Source organism: Cavia porcellus, unplaced genomic scaffold (assembly GCF_034190915.1).
Source record: "Cavia porcellus strain 051 isolate PalLab524CR breed Dunkin Hartley unplaced genomic scaffold, mCavPor4.1 scaffold_8, whole genome shotgun sequence".
Lineage (NCBI taxonomy): Eukaryota > Metazoa > Chordata > Mammalia > Rodentia > Caviidae > Cavia > Cavia porcellus.
Genome location: NW_026947491.1, coordinates 71585777 through 71611132, shown reverse-complemented (window position 1 = coordinate 71611132; position 25356 = coordinate 71585777). Strand labels below are relative to the sequence as shown.

Genomic DNA, 25356 nt, shown 5'->3' with positions numbered 1-25356 from the left:
TAATGGGTTAAATTTTAATTCTCAGTCTAAAATAATTTTTTCCCAAAACCATACTTTCTTTTCTAAATATGAGTTTTGATTTACAGATAGGTTTTAAAATCATTTCAGTGGGGTAAGACTATAATTTTTAATTAAAAAGGAGAATGTAAGACAGTAATGACAAATAGTGAAGACAAGCAAAAAAGAAAAACTTTTGTTTTAATTGTTTGTGTGTAGTGTCTAGCTGTATGTGGGTATATATAAACTAAGTCCAAATACTAAATTCAAAACTAAGTGAGATACAGATACAAGCATAGACATAGATATATAAAAGAAATAGCTAGCTGTCATCAAAAGTCTATAACCAACACCAGAGCAGCCACCTCTACAACATTAATGGACATCTTCACAAATACAATCATAATAAAAAAATAACTATCTTTAACAACAGAGGCAGCCAAAAATTAGGAAAGACATCAGATTATCTAAATTTCCAGTGATGTTGAGAAGACAAACTTCAAACTTGGGCTGAACTTCTCCAACAATTCTGGGATGATTTGAATGAATGCTTCAATTTTCAAAATAAGTAATTATGTTCTATTCTATTTCATTCAGTCCTATTTTAGTCTAGTCTTCTGATCTACCAACAGTAACTCTAAGCATGGTCATCACTTTCATAGAAGTCTAATACCAGATGCAACATCTTCCTTATTTTAAGAGTTTCTTTTTATAAAGAAAAAGTAGAAGAAAGAAAAATTACTCTGAAGACCACCATTTAAAGCAAATAATGAATCTTTTTTCTAAGCAAACTAAATGACTAATATTTCAGAAAGATTTGCTTTAATTTATAATATAAGGGCAAGCATAGAGATCACACTGTATAGTGTCTTCTGTTTAATGTGTTTCGTATCTTTAAGTTATGCAAATAATTTCTGTTAAAATGAAGAGCAACTGAGATAGCATTACAGCCTTTGTGTTGACAGAAATATCCCCTGATATTTTATAGTGGGAGTGAATGCTGGGATTCCTTTTAAATAGACTATCAACTGCATAATTCTCTGATCTCACACCCGGTTGTGCTGATCTTCTATTTTCTCTGACCAGGCACAAGTGGAAAGAGATCAGAAAAAAATCTTACAGGAAAGTAGTTTGACTTTCCATTTCCACTCTGTTGAAACTCCAGTTTAAAGATAGGAATGAAATCTCCCCTAGGCGTGACTACACTGTGGGATGTCAGTTTGGCCACAGCCTTCACACTGTTATCTGCCCTATTTTACCCACTCCCTGAGCGCTCAGCGTCTTATCTCTGATTCACTCCTTCTCAGCCCTCTGAACCTTGAACAGAAAGAGCTGGAATTTTAGAACTGGAGAACTATACTCAAATCCAGAGTCCTGAGAATGGAATATAAGATTCCTGATCATCAGACCACTGTCCATCCTGTGACCTTCTCTGCTACACTCTCTGCCCAGTACTCCTGCTGCCTTCCTGTGGGTTTCAAACCCAGTCAGCATGCTCCTGCTGCACACGCTGCCCCTTCTGCCTGAAAAGGCTGTTCCTTTGGTTTGTGCAGTATCTAATACCAATTTACTAGCTTTACTTCTGTCTCTAAGGCTTCCTTTCCTTGTCCTTCTGCAACAAATGCACCCTCCTCTATTTTTCTTTACAGCACTCGCCAATTACTCCTGAAGTTATTTCTGTTGGTCATCTCCCTCCACTAGAATCTAAGCTCAATGAGGGCTACAACTTTGTTTTGTTCATTGCTATATCTTTAGCACCTAATGCATTACTTATCATTACTAACATTTGTTGGCTGAATGAATAGACCTAAACATCAGGAAGAAACTCCAGGTGATGATTACATAGGGACATAAGTAGTGTGAATCAGGGTAGAAATCAAATCAAGGTCAGATGACTAAGCACCCTCAAATAAGCATTTGTTTCTCCTTTATTTTGTATAATCTTCCTACAATCACAGGAAAGAAAGAACATTCCCAGCTCTTAGTTTTGGAATATTTCCAAGAACTTCTCACCACTACTTAGTTGGAATTTCTCTCTTTAGGTACTCGTCTTCCACTTTATTTGACCTCACTACAGACTCTTCCCTAGTAGTTCAACTTGACCAGACTGGAGTGTGGCAGCTCCACAGCCAGGCCCCACCCCAACCAAACAGGCCTCTAGGCCACCACTGGCACTCCACACCCAGCTCTTCCTTCTCCCACCTGCAGCTTTTCAGGGAGAACAAGTCTTTCTCATTGGATACCACCATGACTGAGGTTTACTGACTGCTTGTGTTAGTTAGGTGGTCTAATAAACAACCTTTTAACTCTAAACAATCTGATTTATCAGGCTATTATTAATCTGAGAGTCCTAATTAATGTAATGAAAACCCCACTGGACATAGCAATGCTATATAAGCAGGGCTGAGGTTTAGGTGTAACTGCAAAACTAGGATATGAAGTAGGAACTGAGGAGAAATGGTCATTCATATAGACTAGGCCCACTTTGTAATAATTGGGGTTCTATACATGGAGTTTGTTAACTGCTATACAGTGACCAATAAGTTTTTAAAAAGTCAAGATTAATTCTAAAACCCATCACTGGATTTTAGCTCCAACTTTTGACTTAGCTCCAACATAGGTTCTTACCTCTGGTTCAAGGCTGAAACTTTAACGTAAATATATTGAGTCTATAGGTTTAAATTGCTGTGAACACTATGATTGATTAAGGAAAGTAGTCAACAGTCTGATAGAGTTACTTCAAGTGTAGCTATAAATTAACAGCAGCAGACTTCAGCATGGAATCCCAAACCTTGCTGGTATAAAAACTATTAGAAATGCTTTTGAAAATAGAGTTTCTAAGACTTTAACCTCAATTTCCAAATTCAAAAATCCCCATGAGGAATAGGAATGCCTTTGTGCTTTGAACAAGGACTCCTGGGATGTTCATAGGCAAAGGTATTTATGATACTACTGTATGTATGATATCACAGCATTTAATTCCCTTAGATTTTACAAAAAGAGTTGACAGGCAATGTGCATAAATTTATTATATTTTGAATATTGCCTATGAACAGACATGAAATATTCTTGTTGTAACAAGGGTTTTCTAAAAAAAAAAGTCTCCCAGAATATCATCTGGATATTAAGTAAATTAAAACTTCAAACTTCGAAATGTTTCCTATTTATTTTCATCTCATAGAAAAACTGCCCCAAGATCCTTTTCATGATTCCATTCCCAAATGTACTCAATTTGTATTTAAAGTATTATCTAATAAATGTCGTTCTACTATTCACTCTGAACTATAAATATCCATAACTTATCTTTATTTCTTCTGCCATAAACACAAGCTTTGGACCTTTTAGAGGCAGGCAATACCTGGGTTGGAATCTTGTCCCTGCCCTTAGTCTGATCTTGAACATGTCACATAACCATGCCCCTTGGTCTTGACCACCTTAATGATAATAATTATGTAGTTTAAATAGAATTATGTTTAAAGACTGAGAACTCAATACTTCATTCCATTAGAATGTAAGTTTCATAGGGGCAAATATTTTGTAGGCTTTAAACTGAACTTCAACCTCTAAAATAGCACTAAGGTCTGGTTTAATAAATATATTTTGAATGAAGAAGGAAGCAAAGAAGAAAATAAAGTTTTATGCTTAATGTTAGTTTATAATCATTGTTATTTGCTCTTTTAATCAAACTGCCTCCTGAAATGCTTCTATGAGTGAATGTACGTATAATGAATGAATATATGCCGAAGATTTCTTGATTCACAAGTGGCTCCTACCTTCCTTTTTATCAACTGACTTCATAAATTTTTCAATCCTTTCTTATGACATTTGAAAAAGACCATATAAAGCAAAACCTGACAAGTAACAGACTGCAGCGAGGGTCACAGTGGTATATACCAGGGGTTTCCTAAACCCCAGACCACGGCCTGTGACCCAGACAAAGTAAGTGGTAGGCAAAGTTTCATTTACAACCACTACCCATTGTTCCCTTTACCATCTGAGTTCTGTCTCCTGTCAGATCAGTAGTGGCACTGATTTCTCATAGATGGAAGCTACTGTGAACTGTGAATGCAAGGAATCTCAGTGGTTGCATACTTCTTGTGTGAATCTACTGCCATATGCTCTGAGGTACCGGAGAGGCGGTGATGCTAGCACTGAGGAATGGCTGAAAATATGGATTAACATTAGCAGAGAGGTTTGATTGCACAAAGACCATAAGATGTCAACTGCCTGTAAGCTCAGATCAAAACCGTATCCATGAGTGGAAAGCAATAATCAAGCTGCATCTGATGGCAGGCTTAATAGTGGCAAGAGAGTTGATATACTTCAATTGTACAGCTACATCAGACAGCAAGATTTATGTCAGACTCGGCACATTTTACTCTGAGTATGGCCTAGCTAGTATCTTATTTACCATTTCCATCCATGCCTTCTTCCTGAACTGTGCTTTTGTCTCAGATATAGTTTTGATAAGCCTATAAGTTAACTTTACCCAAAACAAGTTTTTAGTCATTGGAAAGCTTCTAGAAAGGAGGAAAGTCTCAAAGCTGAAATAGCAAAAGGCTCAAGGACCTCCATATCCCCTACAAAAAAGAAAGCTGTATTAAAAAATACCAATAGGGCTACTTAAATTACAGGTTCTTAAAAAGGCGATTCACATTCTCCAAGTCTGCTTTGTGTAATCTGAAATGATCAATTATTCAACAAAGCCTTAAAACCTTCAAAACTGCTTTGCCACATGGAAACCAACCATCCTCCATCAAAACATAAGGCTGGATTTTTTCCTAAAGACAAAAAATGAAGAACACAAACAATTACTGAAACCACCACTTCATGAAATGTGTCTGTGCTGAGAGCATCATTTTGATTTGCTAAATGAACTCATTAAAGCTAAAAAGCCCTTTACTATTGGTGAAGATTTGATCCTACCTATTGCTAAGAATATTTACATGAACTTCTAGGAGAAGCTGCAGTTCTTTAGGTTAGTATGATAACTAGAGCAATTGATGACATACCAGAGAATACACAATGTTAAGATTAATGAGTAACCACTGTACATATTCCAGGTTGAGGAGTCTTGTGATGTTTACAAGAATGCAACAATGCTTGCTTTTTTGTGATACATTTTTTAGAAGGATGTCAATCTTTTGTGCACTTTTGTTATCAACCAATACTACAGTTTCATATTTATGTCTTTGAGTGATTACACATCTGGAAAACTGAATTAGTCATTTTATACCAGTGTATACACATATGAGGTTGCCACCATGACAGGACAACTTTGTGGTTTTACTACAAAGGTCAAAGAAGTTACTTCTGGGTGTGAGTCTATGAATTATGTCATCCATAGAGAAATGCTGGCTAGTTGAAAAATATTACCTGAACCTGTTTGTGCAGCACTGTAAGGAGATGAACACTGAGACACATGTCTTATATACAGGATTGAGATAGCTTCCTAAAGATAGATAATTGATCAGCATTTTTGAGTTATGAGAACTGCCCAGAAATTTTTTAAAACAGTGATTACTAACAGCACATTTTAGTGGCAAAAAAGCATTTAAAAATCGCTTACTTGTATGACATATCTAAAGTGCTGGTGAACTCAATCTGTCACTGCAGGCAGAATGAGAACTGCATTGAAGTCAGCAGACAAAGTCTGAATTGAAACCCAAACTGGAATTATAAGCACAACGTGAACACTGCGATTTTTGACATGTGTCAAACATTAGCAAAGATTTTGAAAGAGACTGAGCCAGGACCTTTTTTTTCCCCCAGCTGATACATCTCAGCTTTCAAAAGAGTTTGAGCTTTCAAAAAAGTTAGAGCTTCTGACTGAATGCTTATAAAAAGTTAGACTATTTTGGTACTGTTTTCAATTGATGCCCAAAGATTCTCTGGTTTATCTCCAGAATGGTAGTGCAAAGTAGGCTTTATAATTACTTTCCAGCCATGAAAGATTCTGAACGAGGAGGGATTAGATCAGTAACTCACTTGTGAATAACCAGGTAACCTGACTTTGTCTATGTCCATGCTAGAAGAGGATAAACTGCTTAAGACTATAAATGACAGTAGCCTTAAAAATATGTTTGAGACAATCTCTATACAATCTTAATTAAAGTCAATGTGGTGCATTCTGAGAGTGCCACGAAGTCACCAAAAACCCTCCTTCCATTTCCAACATCTTATCTTGGTGAAGCAGAGTTTTCTGTGATGACAGCAACCAAAATGAGATTACAGAAAAGACTGGACATAAGGCAATGCAGAGTACTTCAAGTGAATTCTCTACCCTGAGATACACAGTCCTAAAACCCACAGTTTACATAGTTCTTCTGTTCTTCAGTATTATTGTGTTTGATTATTAACATTTGTAACATTATGATTATGGATGTATGTGCCTGCTACACTGACTAGATACTGACCAAATCACCCAATATTTTCTTAAAGACAAGACTAGATAAATATATATTCCTAATTCTCTTCTAGTTGCATGCCCATAAACAAAACATCATTATCAGTCCCTCATACTGGGAACATTTTTCCTTTGGCATCTGTAACATTATAGATCACTCTTATTAGAAGTGAATAAATTAGAATAAAGTATATCAAGATATTATAATACAGAAAATTCTATTTAACTGGAATCTCGGTGAGTCTGTAATATAACTTGATCAACAATTTGCAGATGCAAAAGCTTATGGTTCTGTAATATGTATATTATATCTGTGAAGATAAGAAAACATTCCAAATGTGGGCAGAGTTCTCAACCATAATTATAAAGCCTACCTTGCACCATCATTCTGGAGATAAACCAGAGAATCTTTGGGCATTGAAAACACTACCAAAGTAGTCTAACTTTATATAAGCAATCAATGAGAAGCTCCAAGCAGATAGAGTAGCATTTTTGCTATGTATAAATCATCAATTTTCTTCAGAATTTACTGATTAATAGATCTAGTTATAGGTAACCATTTTGGCTCACCTAATTAAATTATGTTTTAATTATGTAAAAGTGAAATTTTCATCATGTTTTTAGGTTACCACGCATGTTTTTCATTTTTTATTATGATATGTGTGACCTGGTTTAACTTTCAGACAAGAAACATTATATGATCATAGGTATGGTTTACAATAAAATTGCCTATATGAACCTATGGCAAACTCCAATTTTAATGAGATTTTTAATATGCCACCTTTTTACTATTCTCTACAAAAAGATTAATTTGAAAATACAGAAATTTTATCATTTGAAAAGTTGGCAGTATCATTATTAATCATACTTTTTTAGATACTGTGACTAATGTCCCTTTTTAAGTAACAATCTTCTCCTTTGCAAAAGGAAGAACATATTAGAGAATGTTTGTCTTGCAGCCTCAAAGAGTAACTTGGAAGTAATACTGATGAATTGGCTCTGACACAGCCTTTTTGGCACTGTCTGATGAAAATCTTAGGTAAAGTAGGCGTTGCATCAAACAGCAGTAATCTCATCACTCTGGGAATCTGAGGTGGTAACATGGCAAGTTTGAACCCAGCCTGAGCAATTTAGCAACTCAGTGAGACCCTGTCTCAAAAAAAAAAAAAAAAAAAAAAAAAAAATTTAAAGGGCAGGGAACATAGCTAAGTGTAAAAGCCCTGAGTTCAGGGCTGGGGATATAGCTCAGCGGCATAAGTGCCTGCCTTGCAAGCAGGCAGTCGTGAGTACCATCCCTGGTACCGATAAAAATGAAAAAGACAAAAAAAAAAAAAAAAAAAAAAAAAGGTCCTGAGTTGAGAGAGAGAGAAAGGCACTTCCTGCATTGATGTCATGCTTAAATTTTAAAAGCTAGTTTAAATTTCTTTGCTTTGAAGCCTGGCATCAAATTCAGGACCTCCCACTTTCCAGGCAGGGGCCATGACACTAAGCTATATACCGCTGGCCCTTAAAAACTAACTTTAAAAATGCACAAACTTTAAAACATTTGGAAAGCACCTGGAAGATAATTCTACACTTGATCTTAGCCAAAAGGCCGAGAAGCAATTGGAAGATAATTCTAAACTATCAAGACAGAAATATAAAACTCTCTATTTTTATCTTCCTCAACATGATTCACTTTCATTCATTAAAACAACTTATTTAAGCCAGGTATAGTGGCGCAGTCTTGTAATCTCAAAACTCAGGAGGCTGAGGTAGGAGGATTATTGCAGTTCAAGACCAACCTAGGCTACAAAGTGAGCCCAAGGCCAGCATTACCCCCATACCAAGACCCTGTCTCAAAAAAGACTAAAAATAAATAAATAAATGAAACAACTCACTTATTCATGGCAAGGATGGCCCACTTTTATTGATAATCCATATGTTATTTTCAAGTGCTAGAATGAGCTATGGGTTATAAGAACACTATCACTTTCAGGTGGTATGTTCTAATAAATGCTGGAAACTATTTCATGTTTACACATACTTTGCTAGATAGCTAGCATTGAGTTGAAGAGATGATAGAGCTTAATCTGAAAGATATGGGCCCCAGACTTTCAGATATGCAATTGACAATTATATATTTTTTTATTTTAAAAAGAAAAAGTCAGAAAAAAAACCATAAACAACAACTGCAAATTCAAAACAATAATAATATAGGTTTTCAAAACAGAATGAAAGAAACTTAACAATGATTGTTATATTGCATATTGTTCTCTTTTTTTTCAAAGAAAGAAAAACAGAAAAGAAGGGTATAACAATATTGAATTCAAAAAAATTGTCATCATAAAATCACTAGTTGATCATTACGCATTGTTCGCTTAAAAAATAGTTGTCAACATCACAAAATCAAAGCATAAATAGTGGCTAGACACTCAAACATTGACAGTGCAAATGCTTCTGTTCAATGTACCAACAGAGATTCGATAATATGGTCATCTATCTCATACACTATATATACCATTACACCCTTTAGAGTACTTTCTGTTCCCTTTCACTTTCACCCTATCTCTTATGCTTTTGGATCCCATTATCCTGTCAGTTTTTATTATTTTTTATACTAGAGAGACAATGTAGTATTTAATAATGTGAGCCTTGTTTATTTCACTAATGAGGATATTTTCTTTTTTTAAAATTTTATCTAAAGAAAGACTAAACAAAACAGAAAATGGGTAGAAATAATACATACATTCAGAGAAAAAATAAACAGTAAGAAATCACTAGTTAATGTTTACATACAAATAGTTGTGCAAGATACAAAAGTGGAACATATAAAGTGGGAATTCAAACAGTGAGACAGCAAACAGTTCTGTTCAACTATTCAACAAAAACTTAGTAATATGGTTGTCAATCCAAGACACTTAAACATACATGCAGTTATCTGTATCTTCATTTGTGCTGGGATTAAACAAAGTAAAGCAGGCTAAAGTCATTCTGAACAAAGAATAATAGTATTGCTGGATTTCACATCATGACACTCCGTGATCAGCACTGGGTACTGCAGTGTCTTTTCTTTTTAATTTTATTTAAAGAAAGACTAAACAAGACAGAAAACAGGTAGAAATAATACATACTTTCAAAGAAAAAATAAGCAGTAAGAAATCACTAGTTGATGATTACACATTGTCCTCTTACAAATAGTTATTCAAGATACTAAAGTGGATCATGTAACATGGAGATTCAAACAGTGAGACTGCAACCAGTTCTGTTCAACTATCCAACAAAAACTTAGAAATATGGTTATCAATCCTATACACTTAAACATACATGCAGTCAGTTGTACATATCTTCAATTATGTTGAGATTAAACAAACCAAAGCAGGCTAATATTACGCTGAACAAAGAAGAATACTAGTGCTGGGTTTCACATTATGACACTCCAGGAATCAGCACTGGGTACTTTAGTGTCTTTTTCTTCAAAGTATCTGTTCATTTCATCATGTGTCAAAAGCCCAGTTCTCATAAACTGTTTATAGATTCTACACATGCATGAGTCTTACCATGTATTTCTATTCTTTCTATATTAGAGGGAGAAACAAAACAAAGCAAGACAAAGCAAAACATATTCCTATAAACACATGAAGTGAAAAAGACATAAAAGACCATTGTACAAGGAGTTCTACCAGAGTTCCTCTGTTGTCTCTTGTTATCTTCAATAGAATTGACTATACCATCAGACATAGTATAATTGCATACATCAGTACATAACAATATTAATAAAAACACAACTTTGTATATAGTACAAAACTTCAAAAACTATTTGCACAGCTATTTGTATGTAAACATTAACTAGTGATTTCTTGCTGTTTATTTTTCCTCTGAATGTATGTATTATTTCTACCCATTTTCTGTTTAGTCTTTTTTTAAATAAAATTTTAAAAAAAGAAAATATCCTCATTAGTGAAATAAACAAGGCTCACATTATTAAACACTACATTCAAAAACTGGAGTTATCAAACCAGAATGTGTATCATAGAGTCTTGTCATCTTCAGTGTAGTTGCTTGTACTCTCAGACTTGACACTATCAATCATATCAGTCTTGAATAAAATCTGTCGAAACCAAACAGCAATCAAACAAGCCAGACTTAACTAAGATCAGTCATGATGAAACAGTATAAGTCATACAGGGCTCCAGATTAAGATAATAGGAAATTAAAGATGATTACTGTGCTATATCGTGATGTTTTGGGAATAGCTGTCTGTGCCCTCAAATCTAATGCAGGTGGACAAACTGGGACAGAATGAAATCTATCAAAAAAAGAGTAAAATCTATCTAAGCAGAGTAGTGTGAGTAACGTGGGTTTTAAATCCTGATACACTATTAACAATATCTTCTGCCATCTTTTTTAAGACTCTCCCTCCCCTTTCATTTCCCCAGGGTACACTGTGCATTGTTGGGTCTGACTAAGACTCTTGGTTTTAAATTGGGGGAGGGAGGGACCTGCTGTTTACCTAAGTGGTTCCAAACCTTCTCTCTCCTGGACTTGATCTCTAATTGTATTCCTTTACCTATTAAAGCCTGTCTTTCCAACCTATCCACAAATACTGGTCTAGTTGCCCCTATTACTCTCTGGTTCTCTGTCTTACAGAGTATTGTTTTCTCATATTTGATTTTTAGTCCATGTACTCTTTTTCATGTTAATTATATTCCCTATAAATAGCATCTCAGTGGACCCTGCCCCCTGATCTACTCCACGTGTGGTTCTTTTCTTTTAAGTTAGTATATCAAGGCCACCTATATTAGAAATTATAACCAACCTTCTCTGCCTCATTTCTGTTATGCTCTTTTTTTTTGCCATCAGTTGTTTGCTTGTCTTCTTCATTCTGTTTTCTGCTCCATTCATTGAGGCCTCTCTGCCATTGTCCCTGGAAGCCTAGTACTTTTCTCTCTCTCTCTCTCTCTCTCTTGAATGCCCTGCAGTATTCTATGTAGAGTTGGAAGAATGGTTGCAAATTTCCCAAGTTCCTCTTTGTTTTGGAAGCATCTTGTTTCTCCATTAATTTCTAGAGACAGTTTACCAGGCTATGTCAATCTGGGTTGGAGGTTATTTTCTTTCAGGGCTTGGAATATTTTACTCCAGGCTCTTTTTGACTTGATGGTTTGTGGCAAGAAGTCTGCTGTTATTCTAATGGGCCTTCCTTAATAGGTGATCTGTTTCTTGCCTCTAACAGTTTTAAAAATTCTGTTCTTATATTGAATTTCTGGGATCTTGATTATTATATGCCTGGGCGTAGCTCTGTTTTGGTTGTAGGTGGCTGGAGTTCTGTATGCCTCATATATCAGAATATCATTTCCTTTTCCTATGTTTGGGACATTTTCCTTATTTATATCTGTGAATGGCCTTCATAGTTCATTTGTACCCCTGCTTCTTCATTCACATTCTTTGTTCTCAAGTTGTAGATACTCTTGTTGTCTTTTAGCCTTTGTATTGTTACTGCTTGTTTCCTTGTTATTTTTAAGAAGTGTTTCTTTCATAATCCCACATTGCAAACCTGTACTCCAGTTTGGATGATCTGTCCTTAGTTTCTTTCAAGCAGATTTGCCATCTTTCAATAGAGTTTTTAATTTCCTGGTAATCTCTTTGAATCTGCTTCATATATTCTATATTTTGTTTATATTCTTCATCAAATGGTCCTCCCCTTTGTTTGAGTTCCTCCCTTCTTCTGTTTGTGTCTCCTTGAGGGGTGTTTAGTATCTCTTTTATTAATCTTCTTATATCTTGCTTTAGTTGGCTAAATATTTCACTTTTGAACTCATGTATGAGGTTCCTAATATATCTCTTTATGTCCACTGGTACCATGTCTGATATTGCTTGTTTGCTGTTCTCATTCTCCTTTGTATTTACCTGTCCTGGGTCAGTGTTCTCAGGGTTGGGACCTGGGGACTTTCTGTTGTTCCTTCCTCTTCCCATTTTTTTTAATTCCTCAAGGAGGCCCCAGTTCTTTCTTTGTTGGTTAAATTCTTCTGAAGCATGCTGGCTAGGTGACCCTTCCCACTGCAGTGTGCTAATGAGTTGCAGACAGGGGCAGCATATGCTGGCCCCTCCCCTCCAGGTCAGTCAATTTGCTGAGGCCTGCACTGTATTACTATGCGCTGCCTCCCCTCCAGGTTAGTCAAACTTTTGAGGCTTCACTGCATTAGGGTGCACCGCTGCCAGAGGGAATTGATTTTGGATAACCTATTGGGTCTCAGCCAAGTTGCATGACCCAGGCCTAGCTCACTCCACCAATCCCATTCAGGAAGGGAACAACTGACTGAAATCACAGCTAACCCTTGTACTTGCCAGTCCTGCCTGGTCCCAAATGTTGTCCACCAGGGCCCCCGAATGGCTCCACTCCTGTCACTCACCGCAGGCCAGTGCAGGTTCCCTGCCAGCTCAGCTCTCTGTCCAGCTAGCTGGCCCCAACATCAGTGTGATTGCACCTCCAGTGAGTCGAAGTGGTGGGACCTCGGATGGCTCAGCAAGTCACCCACTGCAGCGGGAGCACTGAACCTTTAGCTATTTCAGTAATAACACTGAGCCTGTATGTTTGGTTGGTTCTTCTCACCTTAGTTTCTTCTTGGGACAAGAGAATTCATCTTCCTCTGTTCAGGGCTCCCTCATTGAATTCTAAGTTGACTATCTCAGGGAGCCTCTGTAGCCAACTGTTAGCTATCCACCATCTTTGCTCCACCCCCCTAATGAGGATATTTTCAAGTTGCTCCATATAACTATAAAGGCCTCAAGATCATCCTTTTAATAGCTGAGTAGTATTCCATTGTATATAAGTAGCACGTTTTTTTCATCCACTCTGCAGTTGATGGGCATTTTGGTTGTTTCCAAGATTTTTTTTTTTTTTTGTCTTTTTCATTTTTATCGGTACCGGGGACCGAACTCACGACTGCCTGCTTGCAAGGCAGGTGCTTATGCCGCTGAGCTAAATCCCCAGCCCCAGTTTCCAAGATTTATCTATCACAAATTGTGCTTCTATGAACATGGGTGCACATATATCACTGTGACATGATCTTTTCAGTTTTTCTAGGAAAATATCCAGGAGGGGAATAGCTGGATTCAATGGAACTTCTAGTCCTAGTTTCTTGAGGACTCTCCATACTGATTTCCACAGTGATTGCACCAGTCTGCACTCCCACCAACAGTGAAGAAGTGTTCCTTTTTCTCAGCATCCTTGCCAACATTTGTTATCAGTTGTTTTCTTGATGGCAGCCATTCTTTCCAGGGTGAGATGAAATCTCAGTGCTGTTTTAATTTGCATTTCTCGAATGACCAGTGATAGTGAACCTTTCTTCATGTATTTATTTGTTATTTGTATATATTCATCTGAGAAATGTGTGTTCATCTCAGATGCCCATTTTTGGAGAGGATTTTTGAATTTGGGAGGCTTGATGTTTTTCCGTTCTTTATATGTTCTGGATATAAGACCTTTGTGTGAGGGATTGTTGGCTAAAATTCTTTCCCATTCTGTGGGTTTTCTTTTCACTTTGTTGGTGATTTCTTTTGAAATGCAGAAACTTTTCAATAACATGAGATCCAAGTTGTTGATTCTTTGAAGTGTTTCCCATGTAGTTTGCATTTTGTTCATGAATTCTCTGCCTACTCCTGACTCCAAGACTTCCACCTACCTTGTCTTCCAGTAGATTTGGTGTTTCAGTTTTAACATCTAGATCTTTGATCCATTTTGACTTTAGTTTTGTGCATAGTGATATGGGTCTATTTTCAGTCTTCAGCATGTGGAAAGCCAATTTTCCAACACCATTTAATAAAGAAGCTATCCTTCTTCCAGTGAACATGTTTAGCACCTTTGTCAAATATCAGATGGCTGAGTGTCTTTGTAGTTTGTGTTTGCATCTTCTAATCTGTTCCATTGATCTCAGGTCTATTTTATTTGCCAGTACCATGCTGATTTTATCACTGTGGCTTTGTAGTATAATTTCAAGTCAGGAATTGAAATGCCTTCTATTCTGCTGATGCATATAATGTTATCCAGTGTACATGCTTGTGTGTGTGTGTGTGTGTGTGTGTGTTTGTGTGAAAGACAGAGATAAAGACCGCCTTTTTCCCCCCAATGAGCCTTGTTACATCAGTAAAATTTACATTCTTACCTCACTTAGTTTTTAGAAACAAATTCACATGCCACTGGGCATGTGTGCTGATACTAGTAAAACCTTCACCTCCAAAATGTACATTTTTTCAATTTTACCATTAATATATTCACCAAATACTGAATAGCATTGAGTCTTTTCCTCACTATTTTACACTAGCATGTGGTTATTTACATTTGGCACTCAGTGTTTTATGTGCCCAAGAGAGAAGAGTATATTACAACTGAGGTTAACAGGAAGAACCATAAGCTGACAGACTACAGGACAAATGATATCAAGTAAATTCATTTTGCTCAACAAACACAATGTTTTCAAGAATTAGTTAATTGCCAACATAAATGATTGAATTTTTTTTAAATCAGATTTGGAGATCTTCTTGAAAATCAAAGGATCTGGACCACCATCACAACCTCCTGTGCTGAACTGAATACATTAGCTACTCCCACTCTTTGCTTAAACTAGGTGTGAACCCTGTAGACAGTCCTTAGACTCTCTCCATTCTATACACTTGTGTCCATTATTTCTATTACCTGCATGATTCATAGAGACATTTCAGGTTGAAATCTCTGGTTTCCATGATTTCATAATTTAACTACTTGCTCAACTAGTTAAATAAAATTTTTGTTTTTCCTGTTTCCTTCCCCTTCTATTCTGAAGCCTAAGATATTTTGTTTATTGCTTTTAAAATTGTAAAATAATGCAATGGAATACTAGCTGGTTTTTAAAAATATGTCTTTCATAAGTTCTTATTTCCATATTTTTTTTTTTTTTTGGACCAGGAATCGAACTGGCAATCTCACACTTTCCAGGCAGGTCCATATCGTTATTTACCCCTTGCCTGAAAAAGCAATTTAAAGAAATCTGTTAGAGAACATCATCCTCAGGTATAAAGATGGCATATTCCATGGAGATAGCCTGAGATCAAGATACATGGCCACTAACTTAAAGAAAATATTTGTGTGTGCATTTATATCTTGTCTTTTATTTACCTAGTTCACATACTTAATTTGTTTTAAGATTTTAGAAAAGATGGGCACTTTTCTGTTTGTGTGGGAAAGATGACCGTAGTCACATTTGTCAACTGATACCACATCTGCAAACAAAAACAAAATTTTTCCAGAAACTTCTGTTTACAAACCAAAGAACCAAGGTGCCACTGTATAGATATGGTTTCTCTTACAACACATAGACATTCTTAGTGTTGTGATGGGGAATTATAAATAAAAATGCTTTTCACTGACATGCAGCTCTTTGTTATGTTCACTGTAAACTTTTATTTATTTATTTATTTTAATCAGTGCTGGGGATTGAACTAACGACCACGCGCTTGCAAGGCAGGCACTTATGCCGCTGAGCTAAATCCCCAGTACCAACTGTAAACTTTTGCTAAATATTCAAACATTAGAGATGGGGAAAAACAGGACATATGAGTATTCCACTATACTTTTTATGGTAACTTGAGGCTCAGAAACTTCATAAAACAATCTGATGAACGGCAGATACATTGTTCAAGTTTTACTTGAAGGCAGGTCCCTAAGGCTGAGTTAGGAACAGAGTTTGCATGGAAACGTCCAGCCGTCTTCAGCCTGTGTTGGTGGATTCAGCAGCAACACTTAAAAGTGAGGCATTTAATTTGTGTGTACTTAGAAGATGCAAGTTAGTATACTCGAGGTCTATTTAATGTACATAGAAAGAAAACTACACGGTTGTACGTTGATATAAATATTTAAACAAACTAATTTTACCAAATTAAACATTTTACAAGTTATATAACATAAAAATTATCATGGTTATACAAGTTATATGCTACTTCCCTTGAGAAATTATTGTGGTCTTTCTTCAAAAACATGAATTTGCCTTTTTAAAAAATGTACCAATGAAAGGTTTAGGAAAGAATTAGAGAAATTTATTAATTATTACTTACTGTCCAGGAATAGGGATAAACGTGCAGTTACCCACAGTTCTTTCTGCATCCCAGTCCATCTGTGTTTGATGGCCCAGACCGTGAGGTGGAATGCACTCTGGGGCAGCAGAACAGGAAGAATTTACTCATTCTCTGTAGGGAACTGGGTCTGTGATGCAGAATTGAACCAAATGAGTCAATGGTCTAAGGGCAGTTAATGCTATTTACAGTTAACTTAATGCTGTTTAAAATTAATACACAAGCATGATTTAAATTTTCCTGTCAAGCTAGAGCATCCCAGTTCTCCTATCATCTGTCCCAACATTTTCCACTTATCTTTGTTAGTTCTGCATTAGCTCTTCAGTTTCAATATAGATCAGAAAAAGCTTTCCCTTTTGTACTGAGTTTAAATCCTACTGTCTTCAACCACATCAGAAGTTGATCTTTCCTACAAATCCTAAGTCTATTTAGCCTCCTTTTGCCATTGATTAAAATGGTCCATGCATTCTTTTTTACTGGCATAATAAGTGAATCAATGAATGGAATTCACTATGATATTTCTCTGCAAGCATCATCGTGCTTTGATGGTGTGTATCCATCCCTCCTCAACACTCACATCACCACCACCAACACACACACACACACACACACACACACACACACACACACGCGCGCGCGCGCGCATCACACACCCTGTACATTTTCCACTCTTCCACTTTTAGGTCCACTTTGTTTGTTTGTTTGTTCCACATATGTGATATTTGTCCTTTGATGTATTCCAGTTGGATCCACTTTGCTGTAAATGACAAGATTTCATTCTTCTTTGTGGCTGAATAATATGCGACTGTATAAATACATCACATTTCTTGATTCATTCATCTGTTGGCATCTGGGGACACACAGAAGCAGAGAAAGCAGATTATCTGAACCTGTAATAGGTTTCTGCCTAATCTTGTTCTTCCTTTGTATCATATCACCATGCTAAGTGATTGTAGCATCATTTCCTTATGGATCATATTACACAGGGGTTGTTTAAGCATGCTTGCTAACTTCATAGGGGAACTTAGGGAATCTTGTGACTTAGAGTGGTTCTCAAATTTTAGTATGCAGAAGAGATCACCTGGAACATTCTAAAAACAAATTTCTGATCTCCATTCCCAATTTCTCATTCAGAAAGTTGGTCAACCCTTGATATTTTGCATTTTTAACCTGTTTCTATGTGATGGTGACCCTGCAACCCATTACAGGTTGAAAACTACTGACTTCAATAAAAGGGACAGAGTATTCTAAGACTATCTGTTATATGGTGGAGAAAGTAGTGACTTTTATTTATCTTTAGCCTAGTTCTCATACAAAATATAAAATAAGTTTGATTATGAAGACAATAAGATATAACATAAATTGATTTCTTAAAACCACACAAGAAAATCTATTTATTTAACAATAATGATTGTGCAGACCAGAAAAGGAAAAAAATGATCCAATCTTCAAAGAGGGGAGCTGGAAGGTGTGTCTGGGAGCAGCAGCAAGGGTGGAGGTACCAGTTGCATAACCAGGGAGGCTCTGCTTAGAAGCAATGCTGTTAAGCAGCTTAAAAGGGTGAGTCTGAATTTTCTTCTCTCTCAAAAGTGGCACAGGGCCAGGGATATAGCTCAGCAGCACAAGCACCAGCCTGGCAAGCACAAAGTCCTGAGTTCAAGTCCCAGTACAAAAAAAAACCAGCATAAGTGCTCTGTCTATTCCCTGATTCTGAGTCCTTCAAAAGTAAGAGAGCTCACAACTGAAGCATCTGCGGGGGAAGAAATGAATCACATGCTTCTCTGCTATTTTCCATATGTTTAGATATACTTCAGGAAAGGTGACTTCAATGCCCTTCTCTAAGCCCAAATGCCATAACATTATAATGGCACAAGAAATGATTCAGTAAGAAGTTAAAAGAACATTTTAAAACTCAACATTAGAGATTAATTTACTGTCATTGCAAAGAATGCAAGTACAATCCAATGATAATTTTTGTAGAAAGCTGAAAAAAGGGATCAGGGGAATCAAGCAATCAAAATGCCCATATTTAGACAAAATGAGTTTCTTCTTTTATTTAGGAAAAAATTTCCAAATTATAGGTAAAGTCCAATGTTCCTCTAATTTAAATTGCTTGTTAATGTTGAAACTCGTGTTGTTTTTCTGTGCAATGTACAATTCCCTTAGAGTTGGATATGCCAAGCCCAGTAGCAGCATCGGTACATTATCCTTAATGAAAGAATAAGGATTTCAGTTAGGGAAGAAAGAAGCAGCCTGAATGTCCGCATACTTTCAAAACTGAAAGGTAATTCAGGCTTCTCTGATTAAGTGTTATGCTAGGTATATACAAAAACACTGCCTTTTGGCTATTTGACCTGTCTCTTTCGGGTATCATTTAACTTTTACTTTTTTTATCCTCTTTTGCTTGTAAACTTTTTCCTTTAAGTCTTGGATTTAAGAATTGATCAGGTTTAAGTTAAATAGCTTTGACATGAGTCGTTCCACACTAGTACCATAACTGAGTGACCACACCAGGAGCCATACATTTTCACCTTATTTGCCAGTGATCCTAGATTTGATCATTGTATTAAGTAGTCACATATTTCCACTCAAAAGGTAAAATTTTCCCTTTAACAGGTAATCTCTGGGGTCACACTTGGGCATACTATATGAATATCCTTCTCCTCATCAACTTCTAGCCTAAAGATTTGGATGCCTACTAGCTATATTTGCCTGAATCAATTATTTCTTTAGAGGTTTCAAATGACTTTTCTAATTGTATTATTTCTTCCATAGTGAGATGATATCCTTTTGTTTTAAAAAAAACTGCTTTTACATAGTAACTGGTTTTCATAGTTCTTTCAAAAAACGATATCATAATTTCTTCCCTCTTTGCAGAATAATGAATGATGCTATGTCATAGCTTCTTCTCTCTCTCTCTCTCTCTCTCTCTCTCTCTCTCTCTCTCTCTCTCAGATTTTTAACTAAAAGTGTTTTATGATTATTTAGTATTTCTTTTGAGATGCTTAATTTGTTCCACACTTGGACCGTGAAAATTGCTTGGAGCTGACTCCTGTGTTTAAGGACTTTCTTGCTGTTACAAGACACTGCTGGTACACTGTTTACCTGCCTCAGGCCTGGAATCAGCCATTTCTTTAAGAACCTAATTCCTTTAGGGGGAATTTAATAATCAAGACCTGAGCACTATAGAAGTGTCACAACTTTTAAACAGTTTTGGTTTAAAAAAAAGTGTTAATATAAATTTTCCAATAGAAATTTAATATTACATAGATTTTTCCTTAAATATTTTTATTTCATATTTATGATTTTCCTCAAATTCTTTTATTTCATGTGTATGAGTCCTTTCCTTACACCTAAAGTCTTGTCTTCTAAAACAGTTATTTTTTGAAAAGTATGAAAGTATGACATAGTGGTTTAATACACTAAAAACCACCAAGAGAAATTTAACATTTTTGTAGTTCTTTTAGTTCTTAGATTATCTCTTACTCTGGGTGCACAAAGCATTACAATTAAAATGCAGTAAAAATAAACATTTTTCTCTGTGTGATTATGTTTACTCTGTGTGATTTGACAGATAGCAAGGCTTACTTTTTCTGTTTTTGATCTTAGAGTTTTTTTTTAATTAATCTTGTGTTGGGCTAGGGATTTAGCTCAGCGGCATAAGTTCCTGCCTTGCAAGCATGCAGTCATGAGTTTGATCCCTGGTACCAAAAAAATTTAATCTTGTGTTGTTTAGTATGTAAACTATGTTCTTATTTCAATTGAAAATCCAACGGTTTTTTCTTCTTTTAAATGTCTTTTCAAATGTCTGTCCATATGTGTTTACAGGGAAAAATGGTTGCCTTCATTATGGGGGGTCAGTGCATGAACACAACATGTCCTTCTTCTTCTTACGTCCCCTTCCCCTCCTCTCCATCTTTAGGTCCCCTTTCCATTTGCAAGAGATCTTTCTACCTGTTACCTATTATCTATCTTGTATTTTGTTGTTTGATATGTGAAATATTTTCTTGGCTCAAAATCAAAACTATACAAAAAGGTGTGCTTGGATTTCTAAGCCTCGGATCACTCCAGAAAGTGCTAGAGACAGGCCACCTGACCCCAATCTCCACAGCCTCCCGGTTACATCTCCACTGTCAGTCGGTTGCTCATACTTGCTGCCTTCCTCTTGGCCTGTCCCTCTCTTTCTATTATCTGTGTGGTCTCATAGGCATTTGAGGTCACCATTCCTGACTTGCCTCAGCTATGAAATGAACAGCTGTATTCACTTCATAGGATTGTTGTGAAAAATAATTTAATTCCTATAGAGGATTTAAAAATAGTGCCTCCACAAATACTGTCGTCATGGGGATCCAGTTGCAGAGCATTCTGAAACCCCAAAATTCATCATGTAGAGTTCTTAGATTGGGCTATGGATTTAGCTCAGTGGCATAAGCACCAGTCTAGAAAGCATGAAGTCGAGAGTTCAATCCCCGGTCCCAAAAAACAAAACATAGCATAAATGTGACTCTGGAGTTAGGACTCAATATGTTTACATGGAGTTCTTGAGATATGCAGGCAACTGAAAGAGAACTGGGTTTTAATTAGTAGAAAGAACGTTTGTTTTAACAATGTGATGCCAGTCTGCAATAATGTTGTCCAACAAAAGGGCCAATTTCATGTGGTTCAATTTAATAGATAACTAAGGAATAAAAATTATTGAGGGAAAGAGTTCTGCAGAAAAGGGCTGTAATAATAGACACCACATATATCTCAGTTTTGATGAGCATTTTCAGTGTCATAAAACTGTAAATAGTTAATGTTGATCTCATCAAAATAAAAAGATGGTATTGTTAGACTGTTGAGAAGGAACTGTTGCATTTAGTAGATGTGGGGAAGATGATTTGTAAAAAGAGTCCAATTTTCATCTTTTAAAGTAAAAAATAATCTGAAAAATTAGGAAGCAGTAATATTTTGTTATTGAGATATAAAGCCTAACATCCAAGAAATTAACTGGAAGAATTTACAATGGTTACCTCCAGGCTGGCAATTGTAATAATTCAAGACAATGATAATGAATAAAGATGCTAATCTCATAGTAAAGATGGTGGATAAAGGGAAATGAGCTGTATTAAGAGGACTGCACAGATGGTTTTGGTGATGAATAAGAATTCCAGATTTCTGGCTTGGGTTGTTAGACAGATGATGATGCTATTATTCACCCATCCAGGTAAAATAAGAGAAATGGCAAGTGTGAGAGTGAAGGGATGTAGTATGAGATATATTATGCTTAAAGTGCATGCAGAACAGACATATAAAAATAATGACGAGATGGATCCGTAGGTCGGAGCTTAGTAGTAAATCATACTTTGGGGTAACAAATGTGTAACAGGGCTCTACTGCCCTGTGTATGAGTGGCAGAAACCCAGCCACAGTGGTAGAAAAGTAGGAAGAAACCCATCTTATTGACATATGGATCCCCAGCATCTACTATGAATAGTACTTTATGTATTCATTCATGAGTGCATTGCTCAGAAAAAAAAACATGTATTGGCCCAATATGGGCCAATAACAGGTCTGGGCAGTGACATTTGGTATATGCTTAATGAATGTTTATTAAATGAATTATAGCAGTCACAGGATAGATAAAATTATCTAGAGAGGGACTGTGCAATAAGACTAGCATTGAAATTAGAACTCTGGGGCAAATAGGGTGAAGGTGCAGGCCACATAAGGAAAATGAACAAAGGAAACAGGAAGGTAATATCACAAAAGTAGCAAAAAAAATCAGAAATAAACTACAATAAAACCAGGAAGGAAAAGACTTCAAGAAAATGAGATTTTTCTCGTTAGAGTGACATCTGAAAGTGCCACATATACTTTCCTTCAGCTTCACACAACAACTTGCTATGTTTTAACAGAAGACCACAAACGAAACCCAGTGTCCAGCCTGAAACCAGTTCTACAGCTATGAAGAGGAAGGGTCCAATTGATCAGGCTGAGATCATCTGCCTAACTCTGCAGCTATGGAGTAAGCTTAATGTACCAACCCATGTTGCTAGTCATCAAAAGAAAATTTAGATAGGGTGTGATAGATAGATACATAGATAGATAACATTTGCTTGGTTTTTTTGTTTGTTTGGTTTGAGTTTTTCTAAAACGGGGTGTCACTATGTAATTAAGGCTGACTTTGAATTCACTCTGTAACCTAGACCTGCCTCAAACTTGAATTCACAGAGATATTCTTGCTTCAGCCTCCCAAGTGCTGGGATTACAGTTATATACCGCCTGGTATATACAGTTATATACCATCTGGATTACTTTTCTTCTCTCTTTAGTAACACTGCTCCCATGAGTAGTCCATGTAGCTTGAGTGGTATTAAAAGACAGTGCATTTCATATATATATATATATATATATATATATATATATATCTTGTTTTCACTATTGAACGAATGATTACTCCTTGAGATGTGTAGAGAAGTCAAAAGAAAAGAATAAAGGAAACCCCAAAGAGAGCAATGTGTTAGAAGATGAATAAAGAGATAATTTGAAGAAGAAAGGAGTAGTTGCCGGATAATATCTTAGAAATAATGGCAGTCTAGATTCTCCTGTTAAGGACTTGATAGAGGAGAAAAGAAGAAGTTATTGAACAAGGGATTTTTGTTTGTTTTTATTTTTAAGCTGATAGATACTTGAGTGCAAAGACAAAAACTCCCATTGGAAAGGATGGAAATGCAGCTTAAGCAAAGGAAAACATCACCGATGCAGTTGATTCCCCAAGGAAGAGGTGTCATGCAGTCCAGGGCACAGAGAGACGTGGCTGAGCTTTGAACCAGTGGAGGAATCTCTTCATAAGAAATACTAGGGGTGGGAAGAATGGAAAAGGAGAGGAGGACACTAAGGTAGCTTCTATGATCAAGAAAAGGTGGTGCACTGGAGGGGAAAATGACCAGGAACACAGGAAGGAAAGACAGACGGAATGAGCTTCAAGAAGCACAATGAGTATAGCTAAAATCAGATACATATTGTAGTGGCAACAGTTCTGATAGTTGCTTTTCTCCAGCCCTGCTTCTTCACCCAGAAAAGCATTATGTCTCTGTTCTCTGTCTTCTTTCAGCACTGTACTCCTAACACTCCCATAGCATTTGTCAATATTTTTAAAGCTTTCTAGTCTCTTTTCTTTTACACATTATGAATTACTGTGGAGCAGAAACTGTCTTTTCTGTGCCTTTCTATTCCCAGCCCTTGGCATAGGACCTGCCACCTAGTAGGTACATAATCAATGTGGGTGGAATTGAATTAAGTACCTAAATCAAAAGATTAACTTTCCTGCCAATTGTAATCTGAATCAGGGAAGCTAATGAAGTGCATGTGATTAACTGAGAGAATAAACATCTGGCGTTTGGGGGGAATCATTATTGAGGTATCACATGCAAAAATTTATGAGCTCAAAGCTATTAAAAGTGGTAAGTTTTAAAAAGCAAACACCTTGTATTATGAACTGTTTAGAACATATTTATGGGAAAGATAAGACTAAAAGCAAAGCTTTTAAGACCAAAGCTGCCATGCTACTGTTTTTTTGCTACATGTAGCTGTATTTCCTCATGAGATAATCATCAGATTCTATCACACTACTCATTTCTTGTGTAACACCAAGGCTAACTGTTCAAACAAGTTTACAAACTATACCTGGGTTCACAGCAGAAGTGAAGCACCACAATCATTCAAAATTTTTCACTTCTCATGACCTGGCTAAAAATACTTAAATATTTTGTGTACCTTGTATAGATGGTCAATTTCTCTGTTGACTCTTGAGAACAAATTAAGAATAAAGTCAATTTCAACTTCCCCTTACAGGTTGGCCATTAGTGCTTCAGCTGGTTGTAAAAAGGTGATAGAATTTATATTGAAAATTATGATTCACATCATTATTGAGAAGAGTTAATCCAAATCTGCTAACATTAAAAATAATTCTGGGAGCTGGGGGTTTAGCTCAGCGGCATAAACGCCTGCCTTGCAAGCAGGCAGTCGTGAGTTTGATCCCTGGTACTGATAAAAAGGAAAAAGACAAAAAAAAAAATTCTGCAAGTAAAGTTAAAGTAGATTTTTCCAAGACATTATCTGGTGTAAGAAGGAGAAAGAACACTGTAGGGAGGAATACTGTCTATTGAAAGGGCATGGAATTGACAGAGAAGAGTGTTACATAGATTTAAAATCAGTGATTAGGCCTTGCTCCAGTAAAAGAGGTAAAATACTAGAAGTAGAAAATCTCTCTCTCTCTCTCTCTCTCTCTCTCTCTCTCTCTCTCTCTCTCTCTCCTCTCTCCTGTCTCTCTCCCCAAACATGCACACTTGTGCATATGTGCACACATGCATACACACACACACACTTTTTATCGCATTTATAAAGATCTATATTACAAACTTTGTTGGTAGATAGGACATTGACCTAAGGCATGTAAACATAACAAAATACAGCAGTGGCTGCTCCCCTAAAACTACATTTCAGTCTATGATAGTCCTCTGTGACCAGAATTGGAGTTACAGTGCTAATGTTGCTATCCTTTGTCATTGTTTCTTTTGCATATTTTTGCTACAGAGACTTCTTGGAAAAGTGCTGAAGTAGATTTGGGTATTTGTGACCCAACCAAAACATTCCCAATCTAATAAAATTTTAACAAATAAAGATTTTTTCAATGAAAAGAAAAATTGGAAAGCATTTTCCTAAACATTAATTTTGACCGTGTAATGTTACAGCAATTATCTCTTTAAAAGTTTATTGCCTTCATCAGATTATTATTTTCTTAGTAATAGAGACTATTCAGGTCTATTTTATATTCCTAGGGTATAACACATAACCAGGCACACAGTAAGTACTCAAATGTTTGTTGA

General features: G+C 36.2%; 2 pseudogenes; one reads left to right on the top strand and one right to left on the bottom strand.

Moving 5' to 3' along the window:
* Nucleotides 1-25356, top strand: part of LOC100735856 (large ribosomal subunit protein eL6-like) — an 85715-nt pseudogene that overhangs the window by 51300 nt on the left and 9059 nt on the right.
* Nucleotides 7871-8009, bottom strand: LOC111753348 (U2 spliceosomal RNA; annotated as a pseudogene).